Source organism: Crocodylus porosus, unplaced genomic scaffold, assembly GCF_001723895.1.
Source record: "Crocodylus porosus isolate Cpor-Errol unplaced genomic scaffold, CroPor_comp1, whole genome shotgun sequence".
In the NCBI taxonomy this organism is placed as follows: Eukaryota; Metazoa; Chordata; order Crocodylia; family Crocodylidae; genus Crocodylus; species Crocodylus porosus.
Genome location: NW_017728915.1, coordinates 26,243,966 through 26,252,792, shown reverse-complemented (window position 1 = coordinate 26,252,792; position 8,827 = coordinate 26,243,966). Strand labels below are relative to the sequence as shown.

At 43.2% G+C, this 8,827-nt stretch overlaps 1 long non-coding RNA gene across 1 annotated transcript; it reads left to right on the top strand.

Annotated features, from left to right (window-relative positions):
* The first annotated feature begins 698 nt into the window (after window positions 1-698).
* On the top strand, window positions 699-6,941 carry LOC109310799. Its single transcript, XR_002101326.1, has 3 exons — window positions 699-917; window positions 6,340-6,441; window positions 6,679-6,941. It is a non-coding gene; the product is annotated as an uncharacterized LOC109310799 (long non-coding RNA).
* Window positions 6,942-8,827: the final 1,886 nt, after the last annotated feature.

The window sequence follows — 8,827 nt, the reverse complement described above, 5'->3', positions numbered from 1 at the left end:
GGCGGGGCCAGCCCCGCCCCCGCGACAGGCCCCGCCCCCGGCTCCTGGACGCGGGAGCGCTGTGGCCGAGGGCACGGGGCGACCGCCACAGCACGCGGACTGTCCGGTGGGGCGCCCGGACTGACCCGCTCGTGGCTCTGGGCTGACTCACGGATTTGGACGGGGAACGTGAAACACTTCTTTCCAAAATAACGAAAGGGAAGGCCCGAGAAGCGCTGCTTCTCCCCAACTCCATTGCAACCGGTGCCCCTGTCAGCCACGAAGGCGGCCAGTCCCTTCGGGGTCCGGTTAAATTGTCAGGCTCCCTCCGCTGCGCGCGGTGGCAACGAGCCCCGCTCTTTCCTAGGGCGGCCGTCGTAGAGGGCGGTTGGGTTTTCTGCTACTTTTGTCTTCTTGTTACGAAACCCGACGCCTTTCTGGCCTCTACTTTTCTCTTCAAGAGGACATTTCTCAAGAAAAATAGAGGACAGAAAGGCGTCGGGTTTCGTATCAACAGAGGACAACCGGGCTGTCCTCTGTGATGGCCACCCTGCTCTTCTATGAAGACCTTCCTCGTGTTGGTTTTAATCTTACTACTGCTAGTTTCGTGCTGTGACCCCTCGTTCCTGTATTGTGAGAGACTGTAAATAATAAATCCCCGCTTGCTTTCTCCATGCCTCGAGGGAGGGCCCCAGGGGAGAGCAGGTAAGAGCCAGGATGGTTGAGGGGAAGGAGGGAGTTCTGAGCTCCGCGTTTCAAGAAGGATGGAGAAGAGTTTCAGGGGCAGAGACAGGCGACAGACAGGATTCAAGGGGCTGGAAGGGTTGAGACTATTAGACATGTTCAGCTTGGACACAAAGTGATGAAGGGGAGACATGAGATTTAAAAGGCTGCCATAAGGAAGAGGGAGAAGCAACACGCTGTCCTTTCCATAGAAGGTAAGACATGAAGCAATAGCCTTACATCGCAGCAAAGTAGAAGTAGCTTTGATATCAGGAACTGCTTCCTTATTAAACTTCCCTCCCGCCCAGGGAAGCTGTGGAATCAGCTGGGGCACCTGTCACCCCAAATGTCCTCTGCCCCACTCTTTCTTGATGTGATAACCTTACCAAAGGCTGCAGAGACATCTAGGAGAAAAATCCATCTGTAAATATTTAAAGGCTATAAAGAAAAAGGAAGGAATTTGCTTATGGTTGTAAACAGAGAGGTGAGTAAAGTGACACAACAGTAGGTCACAAAATACATCCCAAATTAAAGGTAGATGAAAAATAGAAAAAGAAAATGTTCATTTTGGAAGAGCTGTCATGTGTTTGGTATCCAGGGATGGATGCATTAGAAGCAATACATTTTTGTAGGGTGATAGCTTGGATATATTCTGTTAATCTTGCTCAGCAATTAAATCGTTAGTAATGTTTATATTGAAGTACTTTAGGTTTCAGAGTTAATCCTTTTAAACATATGGGGCAGTTCACACTTGTCAGAACTGTTGTTTCAGGCTGTCTGTAAACTCAAGACAACAGCCCTACATGAGTCTGTATTCTGAGTATTTTCAATATGATCTTCCATGAGGGTGAGAACTATTTTTCCAAGTCAAATTTTAAATTCTGAAACCTACTTCAAAGACAAGGCTTAGATTTCACAGCCACAGAATGACATAACTGGCATCCAAGAGGGACTCACTACACTTGGAAAGACATTGAATCCTTTCACTCTTGTACATAAATATACAATATGAGCATACCCCTGGAAAGACACGCAACAGTTTGCCATGTAATGCACATTCAAAATTAAGCTGAGAAAGCTAATAAACTCTATATTCAGAGGGCGTACTTAGTGATGGTACATCATGGTGACTGAACTGAGGACTCCCAAACCCTTATGAAGATAGTTGCTTCTACGAAAAAAATTCTACATTGATGCCATCACCCATATTCCAAAAGCAAAAGTTTCTTCTTCTGAGGTACCTACATCAATCATGAGAAATCTTTGCTAGCAGCAGTGCTTTAAAGAAGGCTGGACAACTCCCCATTCAGTTCCTCAAATTAGGTTCCTTATTTGTAAGGAAAACAGGTTTATTTTTCAGGAAAGAATGTCCCAACATGTGGAAAGCAGTCAGCCCCCTCAGTTAGGTCTGAATCCCCTACACAGGAAGAACCACAAAAAATATTGGTGGAGAAAAGAGGCAAAAATCTTTCAGCAACTCAGTGTTTAAAATATCAGACTATGTTCAAAACTAAAGACCTAAATAACAATGTAGATAGAAACCAAGAGACCTGCAATAGGACAGAACCAGGGTAGATGACAGAGCAATGTATTAATGCCATTACTCAAAATAACTGTTCCATTCCCCCTTGCAAAGGAATAACAATCCAATACAAGATAAGCATAGCATAAAATTACCTTGGAAATAGTTTCTATGATCTTCTTTCCCCCTCCCTTTCCATTTCTAACTCATGCTATAATTTTCTCCCAGGAAGGACAGCACATAGGAAATGTCTTTGGGGTGAGGGGTAGTTTAAACTTTCCTTTGCAGTAGGACAAGCTGGGGGACAACCAAACCCTGGGGAAAACACCGGGTTGTAAAAATCTGAAATAGCCTCCATGGGAAGTGGTGAGGACCCCCATTGCTTGGGACATTTAACGTTAGCCTAATGATGTGATATGTAAACGTACAAGGGTGGAAGTCCTCTGCTGGCAGAGGCCTGGATATGATGAATTAATCAGTCTTTCCCATCTCTAATTTCAATATTTCTATGAGATCCCAAGGAAATCAGAGACTCTCTCAGAATGTGGTTGCCACCGCACAATAGCTTCAGTCTGGATTTTGGGTAACCTACAAGATGCTTCAGACACATGGGGCTTTCACAATTCATCTTAAAGGGAAACTCTTCATTCCACAACTATACTTTCCTCCGGAGGAGTTGATGTGGGCTCTTCACAATACAGAACAGTCCTAAGCACATTTCTTTACAAAACTAAAGATATATAATAATCCATGAAGACAAGTTTGATGTATTCAGAGTAGTTTCAACCAAAGCACAACAGCATGTTGCAGGAGAATGAGAAAGTGTCCCCATGAAAGGTCAGTGCAATGCAAAGGGGAGGAATGGTTGTGTGGTTCTGGGGCAGGGCTGGAAGACAGGATATTGAGATTCTGGTTCTGATTTGCTCACAGCATTCCCATGTGGCTTTGGCAAGTCTCTTAGCTCCTCAGTGACTCAATTCCCCTCTCAGAACAGGAAGGAAATGGGAGTAAGGAGCCTAAATTTGTAAATATTAAAATATTAATGAAGCCTTTTTAAGAACTGGAAAGAAAGTTAACTGTCTATGTACAAAGCCTGGCTAACATTCTTTGCTTTCCAATAATTTAAGGTGTAATTACTAGCGATGGTGAAAAATGCTTTCACATGCACTGAGTTGCCGGTGTCATGACTGTGATTTCAGAGGTTTTAAGACAATTCCTTGGGGCTGCAAAACACTGACATCACCATGCAGAGCCACAACTACCATACCCTTTTCAGCTTCATGGTCATCAAAGTGTGCTCCCCCCCACCCCCACCACTGCTGTAGATGGCATGGAGTCAATCCCAAGCCATACTGGGAGAATTCTTGGCATCCTGATGGAAGGGTGGGTGGGCTGGATTGACTTGGCAAAGACTGGAGTGGTTTCTGCCAACGTTTAACAAAGGAATCCTTTACACACACTCCCACTTGATACAGAAGCGGCATCTTTATTGAGTCTGCTATGGAGTGTTTAAAGGAAAATACTTATGCAGTAAATGTATGGAATATATTTAATATACTGAGTCAGTAAAAAGTTCATTGCAGTCACCCATAGCTGTTCATGATCCTGTAAAAAAAACTTTGATTTATAAGATTATGCACTCTTTAGGGCAGATACTTTATTTCATTCTGTGTATGTGCACTGGGGCTCACCTAGTAGGACCCTAAGTCTCGGGCCCTACCACAACATTATATAAATAAATAGGCAGGTCACTGCATCTGTCAAGGATGATTTCATACCTGGAATCTAATAGAGGGTTAGGAGGAGACAACCTATAACTCAGAAAGATCAACAAACCTGTAGGCAAGCCGTAGCTAATGGGAGCTAACAGGACAGGTATCATTCCAAGAAAATGCAACGTGTAAAGGGAATACACTGAGCTGAGTCAAAGATTCACATGAGCACAGAAGAGTTAATCTGGTCTGGGACAGAACTACTAACTCTTAGACCTCCAGCGCTGCGGTTGTAACTTTAACCTAGTGACAATCCAGGCATTAACGGTAGTGAGAAGAGAATTCATAACCATAAATCACTAACTTGCATATCTGAACAAATTAACTCTCATGTTCCAGCAGTTCATATAGGAAATCTATAGCTTTTGATAAGCCCTTGGATGATTGCAGATTAACAGAAACCCACATAAAAAAATGAAGCAAAAATAGTATTAAACTTGTGAGTTTCTACGATAGTTAGGTTGAGCATATTTTGCAATATTTTCAAGATTTGACACAGCTGCGGTTAAACATGAATGTCAACCTACAGCCTAATTTTAAAAGTTGCATTAATGTATTTAAGATGCTTAATAACTATCTATAAAATTCCACAGATATGAATGGTGCCTGTTCTGGGGAAAATGCCGTTACAGTTTTGCAGGAACGAGGGCCCAATTCAAACAAGAAAGTAGCATCCATACAAGCACTTGAAAGAGCTGAGAGTTTCTTTAAGAAAATGCTCCAGTATTTCCACATGACCTACTAAGGGGAAGGAGCTCTGGTATGCTGCCAAATTCCAAGAGCGCTGAGCAGTGATTAGGGTTTGACATAGGAGAGAAAAATTTCCCTTCAGTATCTCAATTTAAAAATCCTACACCCTCTGACCTCTCAAATTCAAAAACTTCATAAAAGCTAACTGATGAAGGAATGTCAGTTAGTCAAGTCTTCCAGAACTTTTTATTGCATCCCCTCATTTTCACCCCATGCATGCCAGTGTGCACACACTTCTGTAGCCTGCAGTCACATGGCAGCAAATTATTTTGGCAGAGGATTATTTTGCAGAGTCAGATTTATAGATTACTACGGTATGTGTCAGGAAGAAAGGGCCCCAGTCTGCTCCTGGTGAAAGTTCGGGTATTGAATCATAGAAAGTTCGGGTCAGAAGGGACCTCAAGAGGTCACATCTAGTCCAACCCCCTGCTCAAAGCAGGCCCATCCCCAACTGGATCATCCCAGCCAATGCTTTGTCTAGCCGGATCTTGAAAACCTTTAAGGATGGAGAGTCCAGAACCCTGCGGGTAGCCTGTTCCAGTGTTTTACTACCCTCCTCGTGAGAAAGTTTTTTCCTAATATCCAAACTAAACTTCCCTTGCTGCAACTTGAGACCGTTGCTCCCTGTTTTTTCATCTGCCACCACTGAGATCAGTCCAGCTCCTTCCTCTTTGGATCCACCCATCAGGTAGTCAAAGGCTGCTATTGAATCCCCCCCTCAGTCTTCTCTTCTCCAGACTAAATAAGCCCAGCTCCCTTAGCCTCTCCTCATAAGTGACATGCCCCAGTCCCCTAACCATTTTCATTGCCCTCTTCTGGACTCTTCAGTTTGTCCACATTCTTAATACTGACCATCAGTACTAATAGAACCAGATCCATGGGTGAGGACTGGTGCAGCAATCCAGTGCTAGCTAGGAGGGGAAGCTCACAGCTCAAACCTCTAGTCTTGAGGCCTGCAGAAATAGTCCTTGCAGCACGCAGAGCCCCTAGATGTGGCAGTAATGTGTCGTGCAAAGCTAATCCAACTCAGAAGTTGCAGTAGTGCACCTCGCCAAGCAGAAACCAGAGCTCTTCAGCTAAGAGAGCAGTCAGTACAACGAAGGAAGGGGAAAGGGAGCCCTGAGAGAGGAACATGAAGTGTTGGAAGGGCGATCTGCAAAAGTGGGTCACACAGAGGATCTTTGAAATCTCACACGTTGCTGACAACGTAGTGCCCTCCTGTCAATACCTACAGGTCTTCTGACTACCGCACACCGTTGTAAAGGCATGGGACAGCAGACAGGGAGGCTCTCTGTACTAACAGCCTCATTGCAGATGCCATTTGCGACTACCTAAAAGTTTCCCAAATTCAGCCCTTACAGGCAATCTAGCCTGTTTTGTTCATCCTAGGTTTTACAAGTTCACAAGGGAAGCAGCCCCAAATTCTAGGTATAAATTATGAAGAAAGGATGCGCCTCGTGCATATTATTAGATACACCTTTAGATTCCTCCCCATCCCTGCCCAGAAAGTTTAATTCATCTCTGAAAATGCCACATGTTCCTCACCATTTAAAAAGTATGTACTGATTTGGGCATTTTGTTCCACACATGCAGGAAGTGTAACAACACACAACCCACTGGGAAGGACAAAAGCAAGTAGCCACAATGGAGCTGCCATCGAGTTACACAAAACAACCCCAAACTGATTCTCAGGAGGTCAAAAAAATTCAATCCGATTTCTACTTACAAGATAAAAACACTCACTTTTATGCACAGATTTTAAGAGGAAGTAATGGAGAAAAAAGGGTGTGTGAGGGGGAAGGAAATCACATCAAAATTCGTTATCTAAGATGAAGAAACAGTTAGTCAATCATCTCCATAGACTAAGCAGCATCAGATTTATTCTTGTTACCCGCATAATTCACATAGACAAGTTCCTCTTTCTTATTCCAGGGGCCTTCTGTTGAGTAAAAATGTTGGAGCAGCCCTCAGGGCCCCTACAAGTCTGTTATGTACCTGTGGGAGTATTTCCTTGATACAGAGGCTGTAGAAGCCAGCCACAAAGCTGCTCTGTAGACTCCTTGGCAAGCCTTGGTGCAGGGCAGCGGAGGAGTGTAGGAGTCAAGCACCACGGATGTCCTGGCGCATTGGCCCACGGTGCAGCCTGGGGAGGCCGCTGTCATTTAAACAACCTTCAGAGCTGCCTCAGATTCAGGAGAGCACAAACGTGGTTGAAGTCACTGTACTCCCCTCCCCCCCATTAAGCACAGCAAAATATTAACCTTTGTGTTTACCTAATAGCAAGGCATCTACACATTTGGGAATGCCTTGTTATCATTGACAGACCTAAGTAAATATTAGAAAGCTCCTAAGCCATTTTTTTATTGTGCATCTTTATCATCCCTTCGAACCCAAGAAAGGGAACTGGCCAATTTAGATTAGTTGGCCTTTATTTTATTCTAGTCTTTAAAAGTTTATGCATGTGCCTTTATTTTATGCACTGTTGGTATTTGCACCACATGCATCTTTCCAGGAGTGGCACATTAGTTTGTATACATCTTAGCAAAACCAGGCTAAAACTCCTAAAAAGAGTTGAGTTTTAAAAGATTCAGGTTGAAAAAGAGTTCAGGGTGAAAGTATTGCAGCAGAGTCTAATAGGTCCAACTAGTTCTCCCCAGTTGCTCAGTCATTTTCGCCCTGTTAAAATACCACGTACAATGCTTCAAATACACTACATCTTTAATCTCCAAGGGATTCAAAACAATTCAGAAACTATATATACACACAGTTTTATAATACTGCCACCTCTGGGGCAAAAGACAGCAGACAGGTAGACAACTGGCATTTTACACAACCGTAAAGTGAAATTAAATTATACAGAAAGAGAGAGGCAAAAAAGTCCTATTCTGTTACGAGAGCAAGGGGACCTTTAACAGCCCAAGGAGCAGACAAGACCTCAAGTCATAATGCTCTTTTTGCCAAAGTCCCACATGATAAAAAGTGTCTTGGAAAAAAAGGTACACTCAGTATACAGACTGGTCTGGTGGGAAAAGGCTGCAACACTTCCTTTATTCATGGCAAACAGGGCTTCTCACCTTGGGAAAACATATGCCATTAAGTTTTCCTTTAACTCTGGAAGGACAGAAAACAGTAGTTCCCTCTGACTGTGTGGGCGCAGTCATGCTCTCCATGTGATGTGAAGTATTTTTATAGCAAGGGGGGGAAAAGAGAGAGAACGTGTAGGAGAGAGCTGGGCCTTTGAAAGAAAAGCACTTTTTTTTTTCCTTGTCAGGAGGTGGGGGGAATTTGAGAGAAGGAAGCAAAATTATGTAAACTGTTTTATAAGCTGTCAAAGTTTTAAAAGCCCCATAGCAGGTTTAGAAAAGATGGAGTTCACTTACCACATTCTTTCTTTCCATAGATGAAAGGGGCCAGTGAAAACAATTGACCTCAACTGTTTTAATACTGTGTTTGTTATTATATAACCAAGGCCCCTCTGTTGGGGGAACGGCAAATATGTTTCTATTTAACGGGATGCTGTTAATTTAAAAATAATGCCTCTGAACCTCTTCTACCTACTGTTGTTGCAAAGATTACTGTACAGATTAGAGAAATAATATTTCCTGGATTTTTTTTTTCATTGTGCTTAATTTCTGCGTTTGACAAAACTGCGTGCCTGAGCAGTTTGGCTCTTTCCCTGGTCAAGACATTTTTCTCTGTTTACACAAGTCTTTCATATGGCAACAGAGGAGAGAGGAACATTTTGAAAAAATAGCAAAAAATCAGAAAGCTACTACCAAAGTGATCAACCACCGAGGACAGCTGTAGGACTTTAAATATAGTAAATTAAAGACAAAAAGAGTAACAGTTTAGCTGGCAGCCGCCCTGTAAATGTATGTGCTCTGCATTTATTTATTTTCTGTTCCTAACAAAGTGGGCGAGCAGTGGGACCGTAGACTTTTGTCATTTAAAAGTATTTGAGATTGACACAGGCTCAGACCTCCTCATTTTATTTGTTGTGTTATTCATTTCTTGGCCCAGAGTAACCTCACAACAGGCCAAAAGTTTTTTAAGCAGTGTTCCCCACTGGAGTCATTTGGGG